This window comes from Nicotiana attenuata, chromosome 12 (genome assembly GCF_001879085.1).
Source record: "Nicotiana attenuata strain UT chromosome 12, NIATTr2, whole genome shotgun sequence".
Lineage (NCBI taxonomy): Eukaryota > Viridiplantae > Streptophyta > Magnoliopsida > Solanales > Solanaceae > Nicotiana > Nicotiana attenuata.
This window is the reverse complement of record NC_032000.1, coordinates 50,972,341-50,988,844: the sequence shown is the minus strand read 5'-3', so window position 1 is coordinate 50,988,844 and position 16,504 is coordinate 50,972,341. Positions and strand designations below refer to the sequence as shown.

Below are 16,504 nucleotides of genomic sequence, written 5' to 3'. Positions count from 1 at the left end.
GATCTTTGCTAAAGGATTAATTACTTTATTATTTGTTAATTAAATTAAAGAATTTAATTAGTCAAATAATTTAGTTATTAGTTCAAATGAAATATAATTATGTTCTTTGCTAGCACAGAGGATATAATTAATATTGTGAACAAATTGAAGTTTTCTATTTAGAATAGAAAATTAAATTATATGCCTTGGTTGAAATATATATATGATATATATTTGGTACTCGTAATTCATATTTATATATAAAGGTTATATATTTAATATTAATTTATTCTTACAATCCAATTTTTAATTGGACATTAAATTCCATAAAGAATTTCCTACGATTTCATTAAACATGGAAATTAGAAGTCCAAAAAAGGACGTCTCACAACTCAAAAGTGTTTTCTTGTTTTCAATAGGAAAATTCCAAGGTTTGGAATTGGACTTCATGGAAAGTCCATGATTCTCGGCAGTCACATTACCCATTGAGAAAGGGATTGCGAATTTCATACAAAATTCCGAAATGTTTATTTATGGAATAAATTTTTACCCTAAGTAAATCATTACCTCAACCAAATAGAAAAATGATTTATAGGTGATGCTATATAAAGGGTGATGGAGAAAATTTGCTGCATTATTAATTCTTGAGAAGAAAAATCACTTTGTAAAAGTGAGAGTGCAACACAAGCCAAGAGAGAAAATACAATTACAAGAAAAGTGTTTCTTGTTCTTCTAACATTGAGTTGAGATTTTTGTGAAAAATTTCAACACAATATTTCGTTCAATTTGTTCGCGTGTTTCATTGATCAAAGAGTTGATAGTAAAGGTCGGTCTCGGTGTGGATACGCATAGAATCTTCGCACTATCGAAGAAATTTGAAACGAGACTCTCTTCACCAGGTACGTCTTAGATCCGATCTTTGACATGTAAATAAATTTTAAACACGAAAAACTCTGCCTAGAATTGTTATTGTCTTCCGCTGCGTGTTCCGAACACCTATACGCAATCCTTCAAAAAGAAGAAAAGGAAAGTCAACAATAATAGAAATGATGAACTTATAGCGATGGTCACAGAAGCATTTGTAGCAGAAAATCAAGTCGAATGGTGGATAAACACCAGTGCAACTCGTCACATATCAGGTGATCAAAATATTTTTAAGACCTATGAATTAGTGGGGGACGATAAAGTCATGTATATGGGAAACTCGTCCTCTGCTAAGGTTGTAGGAAAAGGAACTGTTGAGTTGAAGTTTACTTCCGGAAAGATGGTCACGTTGAAAGACGTATTGCATGTTCCTGACATTCGGAAGAACTTGGTGTCAGGTACACTACTTTCAAAGAATGGTTTTAAAATAATTTTTGAGTCGGATAAATTTATTTTATCTAAGAATGACATGTTTCTGGGAAAAGGCTATGCTACAAATGGCATGTTCAAACTCAATATTGATAATGAAAATATTTCCGCTTATATTGTGGAGTCTCTGGATTTATGGCATGAACGTCTAGGTCACGTGAATTTTAGATCCATTCAAATTATGGTAAATCATGGATTAATTAAAAATTATGGAAAAGATGATATTGCTAAGTGTCTTACTTGTAGTAAGTGCAAGATAATAAAAAAGCCTTTTAAGTTAGGTCAAAGAAAATTCACGCTTTTGGAATTAATACACACTGATATTTGTGAGATGGATTGTTTGTCACGTAATGGAAAGAGATACTTTATTACTTTTATTGATGATTATTCAAGATATACATATGTCTTTTCATTAAGAACAAAAGATGAGGCCTCTGAGACTTTCAAAACATATAAAGCAGAAGTTCAGAATAAATTGAGTTTGAAAATTAAATCAATTAGATCTGATGGAGGTGCAGAGTACTTGAGTTCAGATTTTATTGATTTTTGTGAAAGAGAAGGTATTGGGAAACAATTGACTTTGTCCTACACACCACAACAAAATTGTGTAGCTGAAAGAAAAAATAGGACTTTCATAGAAATGGTTAATTCTATGCTTTATGGATCTGGTATGCCTGGAAATTTGTGGACTAAATCTTTATTTTCAGCCTGTCATATTTTAAACCGAATTCCTTCCAAGAAATTTGATACATCACCTTATGAACTTTGGAAGAATCGAAAGTCAAATATTAATTATTTTAAAGTGTGGGGTTGTTTGACTCATGTTAAATTACCAGATCACCATATGGGTAAGGTTGGCTATAGAGGAATTGATAGTGTGTTTATTGGTTATTCGCTAACCAGTAAGGCTTATAGATTCTTAAATCTTGAAACTCCAAGTCCACACACAATTGTTGAATTTGTACATGCTAACTTTTTTGAGCATATTTTTCCTAAGAAAGAAGGATCTCCAAAACAAGATACAGGTTCTTCTACACCTCCTCTTAAAAGAAAAGTAGTTGAATCATTGGAAGAAAGTCAACCAAGACGTAGTTCTAGCTCAATTAAACCAAGAGATTTTGGACCTGATTTTCAAGTCTATTTGATAGAAAAAGATCCTGAAAGTTATGCTGAAGCAATGTCTTCACATAATGCAACTTTTTGGCGTGAAGCTATTGATGATGAAATGCATTCTATCATGTCAAATAACACGTGGATTTTATCGGATCTTCCTCCTGAATGTAAAACTATTGGCTGCAAATGGGTTTTAAGGAAGAAATTGAAGTCTGACGGCTTTTTAGATAAGTACAAAGCGCGTTTGGTGGCAAAAGGTTTTACTCAAATGAAAGATATTGATTATTTTGATACTTTTGCACCAGTAGCTCGGATCACATCCATTCGGCTTTTAGTTGCTTTAGCAGCTATTCATGGAATGATAATTCATCAAATGGATATGAAGACTGCATTTCTGAATGGAGATTTAGATGAAGAAGTTTACATGAAACAACCAGAAGGATTTGTCATTCCTGGCCAGGAACATAAAGTTTGTAAGCTTCTTAAATCTCTTTAAGGATTAAAACAAGCTCCAAAGCAATGACATGAGAAATTTCAAAAAAACATGATTTCTAATGGCTATTTAATTAATGATGGTGATATTTGCATATTTAGTAAATTTCAAGGAAACTCTGGTGTTCAAATTTATCTATATGTAGATGACATGTTGATATTTGGAACTGATACTGAAAGGGTCAATGAAACGAAATCATTTCTTGCTTCTCAATTTGAAATGAAAGATCTTGGAGAAGCTGATGTGATTTTGGGCATTAAAATTATAAGATCAGCTAATGGCTTGACTCTTACTCAATCAAGTTATATTGAGAAAGTTCTAAAGAGATTTGATCATTTTGACGATAAGCCTTCTCCTACTCCATTTAATCCCAACATTAAACTAGTGCGAAACTCTAGTGATGGTGTTGATCAATTGACTTATTCTCAGATTGTTGGGAGTCTAATGTATGCCATGCATTGCATTAGGCCAGATATTGATTATGCGTAGGAAACTTGAGCAAGTTCACTAGTAACCCTGGAGTTGAGCATTAGAATGCCTTAATTCGTGTTTTAAGGTACTTAAAGGGTACAATTAATGTTGGCCTTCATTATTCTACATTTCCAGCAGTCCTTGAAGGCTATAGTGATGCTACTTGGAATTCTGATCCGAATGACTCTAAGTCTATTACTGCTTGGATTTTCACTTTGGCTGGAGGAGCAATCTCTTGGAAATCAAAGAAGCAAACATATATTACTCACTCAACAATGGAATCAGAATTTATAGCTATGTCTTCTGCTGGAGAAGAAGCTGATTGGCTTAGAAGTATTCAGGTAGATATTCCTCTATGGAGTAAGCCAGTGCCACCTTTGAGTATTTATTGTGATAATAAAGCTGTTATATTTCGGGCTTCAAGTGATTGTTATAATGGCAAATCAAGACAAGTTCGTCTTAAACACAATCATGTGAGAAGATTATTGGAGGAAGGCGTAATATCCCTTTAATATGTGAAATCCAGGTTTAATTTAGCAGATCCTTTGTCCAAAGGATTAGGCAAAGAGTTGGTGGTAGAGACTTGTAAAGGAATGGAAAAACCTGTTGTAAATTGATTATACTTTATAGAAACCCTACTTGATGATATCATCTTAGGTTCAAAAGGACAAACAAGTAATGTTACAATAATTGAGTACATTAATAAAATTTTCATTTGAAGAAAATTTGTGATAGATGTGCATATTCCTACTGTAGAGGAGGATGAGATTTTATTCTCTTAATAAATCTATAAGGTCGATTTCGGTTGGGGTGTGTAGGAACACTCTTGATAGATTTACCGTATTAATTTCTCTTAATGAATTCATAGACTATTTGGTCGGAGGATGCAAAGTAACTCTTGATGAATTCACCGCTCTAAGTGCGAAGTGGAGGCCGCTTCAATAAGATTTTTGACAGGAAAATCTTAAAGCACTTAGATAAAAGGATTCAGGACAGATAGCCGTAAGGTGTCAAAGGATATCAATTTTCACCGAAAAAATAGTAATGTGCGTAAGGTATTTTCTACTTCATTCAAAATATGGTGCTAAAAAAACCAAGAACTCTCACTACAACAAATTTGTCCTACGGCAACACTAATTTTAGACAACGCTTGAGAAGTGTTGCCAACAACATCTAAGAGAACGTTTTTTTAGGGGTGGCCTTTGTCTCCGACTTTTGGCTACGAGGTTTAGGGTACACTTTAAAAGGGTAATTTTAGACACTAAAGACCACGCTCATTAAGTGTTGCCAAATCATAAAATATTTGGCAACGCTTATTTGCCTATATTACAACACTTTCAAGTCGTTGCTATTTATCAATCCTAAAAGCTACACTTTCTAAGTGTAGTCTAAAAATTTTCACCAAAAATTTTCCCCCCAACCTCTTAATAAAATATTTTCCCCCATTTTGAAAAAGCAAATAAGGGAACCCGCTATTTTGCTAAGTTCTATTTTGATTTTCCATTCCCTATTTCCTCCTACCCCACAATTCATCCATATTTTTTCCCCAAATTTATTTTATTCCTAATTCCAAAGGCATCCCAGAGACAGAAAGAGTCAACTTTAGTTTGTTGCTGCTTCTAATCGTCGAAAACCCTTGCCAAATTTTAGGGCTATAGTAGTTAATTCTCTGTGAGTACATTCTTCTCTTCTCTCTTCGGTTTTCTATTTCTATCTCTCTACCAATATGTGTTTTCTGTATTGTAGGTTTAGTTATTGCATTGTATGTTTCTTATCTTCTCCTATTGTCTAGAATTTATGTTGTCGCCTCGCTCATTCTAGCAGCCTCTTTCTGATTTTGCTCTATTCTGTCGTATTATTGTTCTCATCTCGCTATTTCCGGTTAGCCTTATTAGTCTATTAAAACTTAGTCTTTGGTGAACTCAATTTGGACTAGAAACTATAACTGACTCAACAACTCTATATAAAGGAGCTAATTAAGATCTATAGATAATCCGAAAAAAATTCTAACTATACTATCCATCTATCAGCTTGTTCATTTTTACAAGTAATTTTCATTCCATTTGAAGGCTATTGAACTCTGGCTTCTTCAAAACCTTCACTGACAATTCAAGTTGGAAATTTTTTAGCCATTGTAAGACTATTTAATTGACGTTAAATCAATATTTGTTTAGTTCTTTTTATTTTGCTCATTCATAAGGGTTTATTTTGGATAATTCATCATATATAGGTAGCTGCAGAACTAGCTTTGGCATTGACGGTAGTGAATAATGAAGAAGACTTCATGTGGGTATTGATTAAATTGGCCATCTCCGCATTCTTTACTTCCTTATTTGCCTTGTAAGTGGGAATAAAAGAATAGCACAGTACTTCCTATAGTTATGCCAGTTGTTTATAGTAGCTCTCGTTATTTATTTTGTTTCTTTAGACATCCTTAAGATGTCAGATAGGATCTTATGATAATGACATGTTCTACAATACCTATGATACATACGCTGCTTTTGGGTATAAAGTTTCAGTCATTCTATAATATTTGACACTATCAATACTTCTTAGCATTTGGTTATTTGGAACCAGTTGCCTTTAGAAAAGTTGTCATCTTATACAAGACATCTAGTTAAGAATGAAAAAAAATCAAGTACAAGAGTTTGATGTAAAATAACTTGTTAATATACAGTGTCCAGTTAGTGGAGTTGTGCAACATGCCAATACTCTTCTATGAAAGCAATGAATAATAATATACCTCTTAATTAAAACAAGAAAATGAGCAAATTGTAACATCAAATGCATAAGTGCTCCTTAATTTTGGATTAGCTTGTCCATGAGCAAACATATTCTTTTCTCAATTGTAATTTTATTTGCATCCTCTGAACTCCTTTTACTTCATGAAAAAAAGAATATGATGCTTAACTAGTGCTTGATGTTCATATAGATTCTATTTGTGAATGCTTCACCGAAGATTGATAGGTTGTTTTACAGTTTACTTATACCATTTGCATCTTCTTTGAGCCTTTTTCTCATTTTCTCTATGTTAACAAATTTTTTGTTGTATCGGTTGTTGGACAAAAATGATCCGTACTTCGAAGTCCTACCTTCTCTGCTTCTTAGTTCTCTTCGTTTATGATAGTTGGTAGTTATTATTGTAAGAAGTTATAGTTGGTTTCTCCTTTTGTTTGGGATAAGAGAAAGACAGTAATGTCAGGAGGTATAGCCCGTGGCCGTCTTGCAGAGGAGCGCAAAGCTTGGCGCAAAAATCACCCCCATGTTAGTTTTATTTTTATTTTAAAAATTCTTTCTTGATATCCATTCTTTATGGTTTTGATTTGTAAATTTTACTACTTATTTTTGAATGGTTATTTTGGTTATTTTTTAGGGGTTTGTAGCTAAGCCAGAGACACTTTCGGATGGGTCAGTGAACTTGATGGTGTGGCACTGCTCCATTCCTGGTAAAACAGGAGTAAGTTTTTAACTTTTCATCAACCCCAATCAGTATTTTGTTTGTTCCCCTTCTTGTATTTTTCTTATTAGGATATAAAGTGTTGAACTTTTCTCTGTTTTCTCACAACATTTGTGACTGTGAATGATCTTTCTTGATCAGCAATTAAAGGGTCAGCCAATTTGATTCCTTTTGTTGGTTTTTTATTCTGTCTGTTGTAGTATTTTTGCAGTTACTTATGAATCTTTGTCGGATAACGTGTGTTTTCTATGTTACTGGATTGAAGCCCTTTGATAGACATCAAATTATAGCTTCTAGGTTATCTTGGTTTTCTTAGCATTTTGTTTAATTAGGACCCACTCGAACTTTTGATGTATATGTTGATTACCATACTGCTTAATCTTGAAAAATTTTGCAGGTTACCCACACACACACACACAAAGAAAAGAGAATCACAAACCACGCGAACCATTTCTGATACCATTAGCAGCGTGCAAATAAAAATTTAACCAATGCCATTGATGACTTTGGAATTCACATCTTTTTGTTGACTTTCTTAGTAGCTTTGATTAAGTGGTTTCTCAATGTTTTTTAAATTATCAACAAGTATGGTATAGTAGGGGATGCAAATTGGACACAATTTACCATATTCGTGAAGAGGAATTTGAGTGCTTTAGATGAGGTTTCAATGAGTTGTTGCTGTTTCTGTCATTAGACTATGAGCCCGTATGGATTGGCTTATTTTAAGTGCTTTTAAGCCAAAATAGCTTTTAAGCCATTTTGTAGTGTTTGGATAAAGTAAAAAAGTATTTTAAGCACTTGTTTTTAAGCTAAAATGACAAAAACAAGCCAAAAGCCAAAAGCTAGAAATTCTAACTTATGATTTAAAAGCTATTTTGGCTTAAAAGCTACTTAAAATAAGCCCATCCAAACAAGCTCTATACCTCATGGTTATCCAAATTGGTTTGAAATCTTTACAGCATGTTCAATGAGTTGCTGCTGTCATTAGGCTATACCTCATAGATAATTCAACTTTTAAAAATGAGCTACCTCATATATTGTAGAACATAGTGCAGCAGCAAGTGTTTTTAAGATTCTTTTTAGTTGTGGAATGAGAACTTGAATTGTTACAGCTTGGTATTCATTGTGGATGCATTTGCTTGACTGGTTTGGAATCACTTTGTCGTAGCAGTAGGTTCATTACGCGAAAAATGGTACTAGTGACAATATATTTAGAAGCCATTCTAATTAGTGAACTTATAGGTTTATTTTTATTTGCTCTTAATATCACATGTAGAGTGAAGTGTAATATTCCTAAAAGACTTGTCATACTTTTTAATAATATAAATCTCTTTCAGTATTTGTTGGAAAGCTTCTACTTATTGTCTCTCATATATACGTATAGAAATAGTTTTAGTGATGGTGCTTGCAGATTGTTGCTGGTTTATTTTTTATGTGCCCGAGATGAGTAAAGTAAAAGGTGGCGATGAGTGAAGGAGGAAAAGAAAACTGGTAGCTAAACTAGTCAGTATGATCTACAATCTATCAGAGCACTTGAATATTTTCATCTGGATCTGCACCGTATCTCAGGTAAGGCAACAATGGTAAGTTAGTTTATTTGATAACTTGTTTACTCATACTTCTGAATTCTATTCTGATAAATAAAATGGTAAAATTAATTTATAAGTATTTCTCTAGTAGCCATGTTTCTATTTATTTTAAAAGTTTATTTGTCAAGTACTTCAACGACTTCTATCCGCTAGGAGTGCTGATTTTTTAATGATTTCTTGGTGAATAAGTCGTCATTCTGAAGGAAGAGCAGGATCCTTTAGAAAATTAGATTTCCCCCTTCCAATATCCCCCTTTCCCCTCCAATTAATGCTTTCACATATTTAAACCCCTCCAACATTATAGTACTCATCTAATATTATCTAATTGCAACTGGTATAGAGAGTTTTTTTCAAATTAGTAGCAGGCTATAACAAACAATGCATATTTTTTTGTCTCAATTGCAGGTATGGAAAGGTAAAACCGCTGAAAAGAACAAAGAGATTATAATTAGGGAACTTAAGGGCCAAAAACTTTCAAATGTTTTTGCTCATTTGAACAAGGGAAGCTCACATGTTGCTTAGATTACTAGAGTGGTCAAGCTGCCGAAAATGGATCAGTTGCAAAATAAGAAGATTGATGTGAAGGGTGCTAAGGACCAAGGGGATAACAAATTGGGTTGCTAACGTATACTAGCTTTAGCAGTATAATGTGTTTTAAAATATTATTCATGATAGAATACATCAGATATTGTATAATTCATTTCCCGTAGCTTACCTTTAAGAAGTTTGCTTTATTAATTAATGTAGTACATGATACATATTTCTTTTTCGAAATTCATTATAAGTCTATGCACTTGAATTTTTTTTTTTGGTTATTTATTATTGATTAATGTAGCGTTTGAGATCTACACACTTTTGCAATAATCTCAAAATTTATGATAATAATATATACATTCGATGATAAATGTGATTACTAGATATATGAAATTATTAACAAAGACAACACTTTATAAGGGTGGCCTCAAAGTAGAAAAGGCAACGATTTAAACATGTAGCCTTAGGACATGAAAAATGTTGCCACACACACGAGGTATTACACGCGTAGCATTTGTACCTTATAGGCCACACTTTTGAAGCGTGGCCTTTAAAGCAACACTTAAAAAGCGTTGTCTTAGGGAAAAGGTTACGCTAGTTTAGGCCACCCCTAGAAAAGCGTTGCTTAAAGTTGAAAAGTGTGGCCTTTGATCAAATGCCACACTTTTTGATAGTTTAGGCCACACTTTTCAAGGGTGGCTAAAGACCTAAAATGTTGTAGTGTCTGAAGACTCAAGAAAGACTACTTCCATAATGGGCAAAAAATCATGCTGATTACCATAAATCAATTTGTATATAAACAATAATTGTAACCAATAACAAATCACATCCTTACATAATACAATCAACAAATATTTAATTAAAAAAATGGAGTGCACATCAAAACATATGTAACATAATTAACAAAATTCCCCAAGAAAAATCTTTTTTTTTTACAAGAACAACAAGAATCCACCAACAATTGCCAAAACCAAGTGACTCAAGACACTCCAACTCATCATCCTATAAGAAGATGATGGCGATGAAGAATCCGGAGATGCTGCAGCTATAGCTTTGCCATTATCAGCATCAGGACTATCAGCCAATGTCCACTACTGGTGCTGGTGCTGGTGTTGTTGGTATATCAGTCCCAAAAATTGCTTCAGGAATTATCCACCTGATAAACAGCAACAGGATAAGTAGAACGAATCGCGCTACTAACTTTAGTATTAGTCCATCCTGAGGTAAGGTGAACGGTCCCGGACATATCAGTGAAGTTCAAAGAATATAATTCTCCTCCAGCAAATGTATTAACAGGGCTAATTTTACTAAGGTTCTTGAAATCAGCTAAACTATAGTAATGTGGCAATGCATGAAAAAGACAAAGGGATTTAAGTTGATCAGCTGTGAGATTGGAAAGTGATGGTTTCTTGATTTTGGAAAAGGCTGAATCTTTAGGTACAAATAATGTGATTCCTTCTACTGTGTTGTTGGCTTGGTTTTGGAATGTATCGATGACTTTTGTCGATTCAAGGTAGTCGAGGAACGTGTGGAAAGGGCCTGCTACTGGAGTAATTCAGTTAGGTTTGTGTATTCTGGACCTGGTGCTGGTGCTGGTGCTGGTGCTGGAGATCCAATTGCTTGGCCATTTACTGAAGTTGAAAGGGTTAATAGCAGACTAATGAATATGGGAAAAATGGAGTAGTCCATTTTCTTGTGCTGATATAAACTGAACCTGCAAGTTCAAGATCTATAGTTCAGTCACTAAAATCTTAGCAATACAAATTTTGCATCTTTAACATGAAGGAAAAACATGGAAAATTCAGGACAATTTCAACGTGTCGTCACTGAACTTTACTCACAGTAACAGCAGTCAAACTATTATTAGTTGTCACATTAAAGCAACTAAATTATGTCTGAATTCATATTAATTCAAATACTATCATTGGACTTTAGCAGGGGAACCTTGGCGTAACTGGTAAAGTTGATGTCATGTGACCAGGAGCTCACGGGTTCAAGCCGTGGAAATAACCTCTTGCAGAAATACAAGGTAAGACAGTGTACAATAGATCCTTATGGTCCCGCCCTTCCCCAGACCCGTGCATAACGGGATCTTAGTGCACCCGGCAACCCTTACTATCATTAGACTTTACCCACTGTTACAATGAAGTCATCAAACTATTTATTGTCAATGAATTCTCAACATAGTATATTATCTTTCCAAGTTCAAAATGCTAGTAATTGAAGCAAAATTTGAAAAATAAAAAATGAAAGAACAATGCAATTTATCAAACTGGCTGAACAAAGAAGCAGATGTACCCCATAAAAAAATTAACAGGAGGACATAATTAAAAAGAAAAAAGAAAAAAGAAATGGTGCATAGAAGAAATAAGGGGAAGTGAAGATATTAGAAACAAAGAATTAGCAAGGGAAAATGCAAGACAAAAGAGTAATAATGAGAGAACTGACCTGAGTCAGAAAAACTCAGAGAGACAAAAAGGATTAGGGACTAAAGGGTATGGAACTGAAGACGCAAAGAGAGATTATACAAAGAGAAAGGTACAAATTTTACAAGTGAAAAATGTAGGAGTAGCTATGATTATTTTCACTTTTGGTGTTTCCTCTCTTGAAAGTAACTTTAATGACATGACTTTAGGAAAAGAGTTTATGTGAGTTGGCCTTTCTCTGTCTTTTAGATTCTTAATTAATTTAGAGCATGCTTGGAAAGGAAATGAATTTGGGTGTAATTGAGCGTAATTATACAATTTGGCATGTTTGTTTGGCCAAGTAATTACTTGGTTAGCATGGAATTAAGTGTAATTAGAGGGATATAATTACACTCTCCAATTCTCAAGGGGAGGTGAGAATTGGTGGTAATTACACTGTGTAATTATAAGATTGATTTTTAGTTTCTTTCCTTTTATTTTTATTTTAATTTATTTTCTTTATAACTTTTTATTTCTATTATTTTAATTTTATTTTTACGTTTTAATTTCTTTTTGAAATTTTAAAATATTTTTTTTGTACATTATTTATCTATTATTTCTCTGCCTTTACTTCTTGTGATTCCATGTAATTGTTTATATTTTATTTTTTATTTATTTTATTATTCTATTTCTTGTAACTACACTTCCTAATATTAGAAATGATGAGTCATTAACAAACTTGGCATATAATGAGTGATGCAATTAAAGTAAAATTTCGTTGTTAAATGTGGTTGTAAACTTATTATGTTTCCTAATCTTAAGTTGTAGTGGAACTTATTATTATTATGTTAGAGTTTGACATATGTTAAATTATTTTTTTATTCTTTTTGAATTTTGAAATTGTATTATATTCATGGTTCCGATTTACTTGTGTTAGTAATATTGACTCACATTGCATGTTTGTCATTTTTTTTAGTTAGAATTGATACATTAGTTTTGTCAAACATTTGAATAATGTTATGACATTATATTTATAAATATTAATTTATTTTATCAAACATGAATTCCATGATGTTCTTACAAAACGTATATTTTTAGTTTTTATAATATTATTAATTTAAAAAATATATATAAATTATTTTACAATATTAGTTATAAACATATGATTACTAATTAATGTATATTCACGAAAAATTACCAAATATAATTCATTTATAATTATAAAAATTTATAGGCATATATTTATTATATTAACTTTTAAGTTTTGATGATTACTTTATTTAAAATTTAATCTAATTGTGTAATTACACTTGTGCAACCAAACAATAAACTTGTAATTATATTATGACAAATAAACAAGTCGTTGTAATTACACGACTGTGTAATTACTAGGTTGTGTAATTACTACCCTAGTAACTACACCAATTCCAATTACCTGGTGGCTTTCCAAACTTACCCTTATTTTTGGATATTTCTCCTTAAGTCTCCAAATTTTTACTCTATCCATCTTTCCACTTTCTATTTTCTTGTTATTGAATCATCTTATATTCGAAACTTTACTGACTCAATTAGTTCAAGTTTTCTTTGTCAAGGAGGAAAACTCAAATATTTCATTTTCCCTCCATTTTTCATTCACACTCTTTAAGCTACACTAGCTTAAAAGCCCAACACTCAATTAGTTCAAATTTCTGTCGTAAAAAACCTTTTTTAACAAACATTTGATATTTGAATTTACTGACTCAACTATTTCAGATTTGCGCCCGTATTGAGTCCATAAAAGGGAAATCGCTCCCTATTAGAAATTTCTCTATTCCTAGGACTTTTATGGTTTGTAGAAAGCCTTGCGACGATGTTTTAGCACTTTCTACTCTATTTTTTAGGCTCAAACTTGAGATTTTTGGTACGGGTGAAATGATCTTATTATTTCACCACATACTTGTGTGATTTCATCTCTCAATATAGTACTATGTTTTTGACTTACTAATTACATGATTTATTGTTGTCTTCAGGGTTTTTGAATATTATTTCCTCTTTCTATTACCTTCATCCTCAAATATTTATTATTTTTTGTTTCTCATGTGTCAAACAAAATGAACTTTGACTTATAATCTCGCTAGTTTTGATTTTTCATAAAATTTGTAACTTATAGGACCAAAGGAAATAACATATATAGTTTCACAAACGTGCAATAGTATTAGGGAGATACAAATTGAGAAAAGTACTTTTACCTTACAAAAGTGATGAATTTTATCAAGCTTTGAGCGATTTACATTGAAATGTTTACATATTAAATCATTACATAGTGAATCAGTGATGTCTTACCAAATTAAAAGTAGGCTTTATTTTCCATGAAAGGAGTAATTAATTGTGAACTTTGCATACTTTATTTATGTTTGCTTACACTTTGTGCCTCATAACATACATGTTTTAAGTGTGAAAACTTTTTCGTTTTGACTTAATATAAATTTTTTTTCTTCTAGTTATATTTTCCAAATGATAGAAAGATACAAATAAACTAATTTAACCACGAAAAGTTACGCTAAGTATTACTTTATTTTTAACCAGATGTTTCAAGCTCGAGCTCTGACTATAAAGCCGTCTTAGTAGAAAACACTTTATTATTTAAAGTTAAATTGTCCTGGCGTGAATTTAAATTAGTCGTACCCTCAAATAGATACCGAGCATGAGTGTCCGGGAAACCTAAAAGAAAAGGAAAAAGTAATTTTGAACAGTATCATCGGTACTGTAATTTACCAACGACAAAAGAATGGAGAATGATAGTCCTGCTATTAGCTGAGCTGTTTAAAGCAAACTTGCAACTTAGAATATAAATATTAAGTAGGTAATTGATAAAATAAGCTAAAATGGGCCAAAGATGAATTGGCATTGTCCTTATTCACCAATGGCTTCACGCGGAGAACAATTTGTTGGGCACATGCCCATGTTGTTTAGCCAAAGGCCCAATGGCCTAATTCTATTCTCTTTTGGTTTTCATTCCAATTTGGAATTGGATTCGGTTTTTATTCCTATTTTGAGTGGGTTTTGGCTTTAAGAGAAAGAACCACTCATGATCTATAAATAAGACAACCTTAGAGAATTATTCTATGCTCATTGATACAAGTCTTTGAAAGACTTAAGCACATAAGAGTGGTTTTTGGGAGAGCTTTCATCAATAGAGAAGAGAGAAGAAAAATGTTTTTTGCTGCAGATTTTTATTCTGACCAGCCAACTTCAAATCACGTTTTCGGATTCGTTAACCGTTGGATCGTGCTGAATTTTGACTGAGTGTTCGTAACATCTTGGTCTTTGGTTTGAACGGCGGAGATCGGATTTGGAGGCCCGTAGCATTTGATTTCGAGCCTCGATCAGCAGCTTCATTTTTGTGGATTCTCCTCTTTCTTCAATTGATTAGTTGTTGCTCTTGTTGCTATTGTTGCTCCGTGTTTGGCACTTGTTGTGTAGCCAATTTAAAAAACTTTTGTAACCCTCTTATTGTTATAGTGGAGTTTTTTGGATCTTTGTGATCCCGTGATTTTTACCTTCGATTTGAAGGGTTTTCCACGTTAAAATTTGGTGTTCTTTATCTTCTTTATTTTTGGGTTTGCCTCTTCCTCGACAGAACAGTGGTATCAGAGCCTTGGTTATTTATCCGAGTTGTTACGGAATGGAGGCGAATATGAGCAAGATGGTATGTTTAAATGGGAGAAATTAGAATGTTTGGAGAAGCAAGATGAAAGATTTGTTGTTCGTGAAGAAGATGCATCTACCCGTTTTTTCAGATCATAAACCCGAGAGTATATCTGATGAAGATTGGGATTTCGAGCACCAACAAGTATGTGGAAATATACGACAATGGGTTGAAGATAATATTCCCAACCATATTGTGAACGAGACACATACGAGATCATTGTGGGAAAAGCTAGAGACTCTTTATGCTTCAAAAATTGGGAACAACTAGTTGTTCCTGCTAAAGCAATTGATGACCTTTAAATACAAGGAAGGCAGCCCCATCCTTGATCACATAAATGATTTTCAGGGCGTCCTTGATCAGCTGTCTGGAATGGGAGTTAATTTTGATGATGAGATATAAGGACTTTGGCTTCTTAATACTCTGCCAGACTCTTGGGAAACTCTTCGTGTTTCTTTGACAAATTCACCCCCTGGAGGTAAGGTGACCATGGAATATGCCAAGAGTGGTGTGTTGAACGAGGAAGTAAGGAGAGAATCTCAGGGTTCGTCCTCACAAGCAGAGATCTTTGTTACACAAGATCGGGAGAGAGATAGAACAAGAGGCTCAAGGAATAGAGGTAAAAGTAGAAGTAAGTCAAGGTCCAAATACTATAATATTACATGCAACCACTGTGGCAAGAAAGGACACATCAAAAGGTTTTGCCGCAAGTTGAATCAAGACATTAGAGAAGGAAAGAAAGCTAAAAATAAAGAGAACAATGTTGCTGCTATTGTTCGAGAAGACCTTTTTTTTGCTTATGATGAAAATGTCATCAATTTGGTATCCCATGAGATGAGCTAGATAGTAGATTCTGGAGCTACCTCACATGTCACACCAAGAAAAGATTTTTTCTCATCTTATACTCCTGTTGATTCTAGAGTGTTAAAGATGGGCAATGCCAGTGAAGTTAAGGTGTTCGGTGGTGGCACAGTTTGTTTGAAAACTAATAATGGTTCAACATTAGTTCTTTAAGATGTCAAGCATGCTCCAGACTTTCCTTTCAATTTGATCTCCGCAGGAAGATTAGACGATGAAGGTTACCATAATGCCCTCTTTAATGTCCAATGGAAGCTCACCAAGGGCTCGTTAGTAGTGGCTCGAGGAGTCAAGTCTGATCATTTATATGTGACACATGGCTCTATTCTTAATGACTCCATAAATCTGGTAGAAAGTGACACTTTATCAGAATTGTGGCACAGAAGATTGAGTCATATGAGCGAGAGAGGGATTACGTGTTTGGCTAAGAAAAGTTTGCTTTCTGCAGTGAAACAAGCAAAGCTGAAAAGGTGTATTCATTGTTTAGCTGGAAAACAGAAAAGGGTTTCCTTTCACAGCCATCCTCCCTCAAGAAAGCCCGATTTAGTGGAGCTAGTACACTCT

At 33.3% G+C, this 16,504-nt stretch overlaps 1 long non-coding RNA gene and 1 pseudogene across 6 annotated transcripts; one reads left to right on the top strand and one right to left on the bottom strand.

The window, feature by feature from the left end:
* On the top strand, positions 4,874-9,263 carry LOC109235742. Of its 6 annotated transcripts, XR_002069439.1 has the most exons (6): positions 4,877-5,080; positions 5,479-5,543; positions 5,640-6,673; positions 6,783-6,866; positions 8,278-8,435; positions 8,861-9,263. It is a non-coding gene; the product is annotated as an uncharacterized LOC109235742 (long non-coding RNA). The 6 variants fall into 6 exon arrangements; XR_002069438.1 differs by having other exon boundaries at positions 4,874-5,080; positions 5,479-6,673; XR_002069441.1 differs by lacking the exon at positions 5,479-5,543 and having other exon boundaries at positions 4,878-5,080.
* LOC109236275 lies at positions 9,797-11,534 on the bottom strand (annotated as a pseudogene).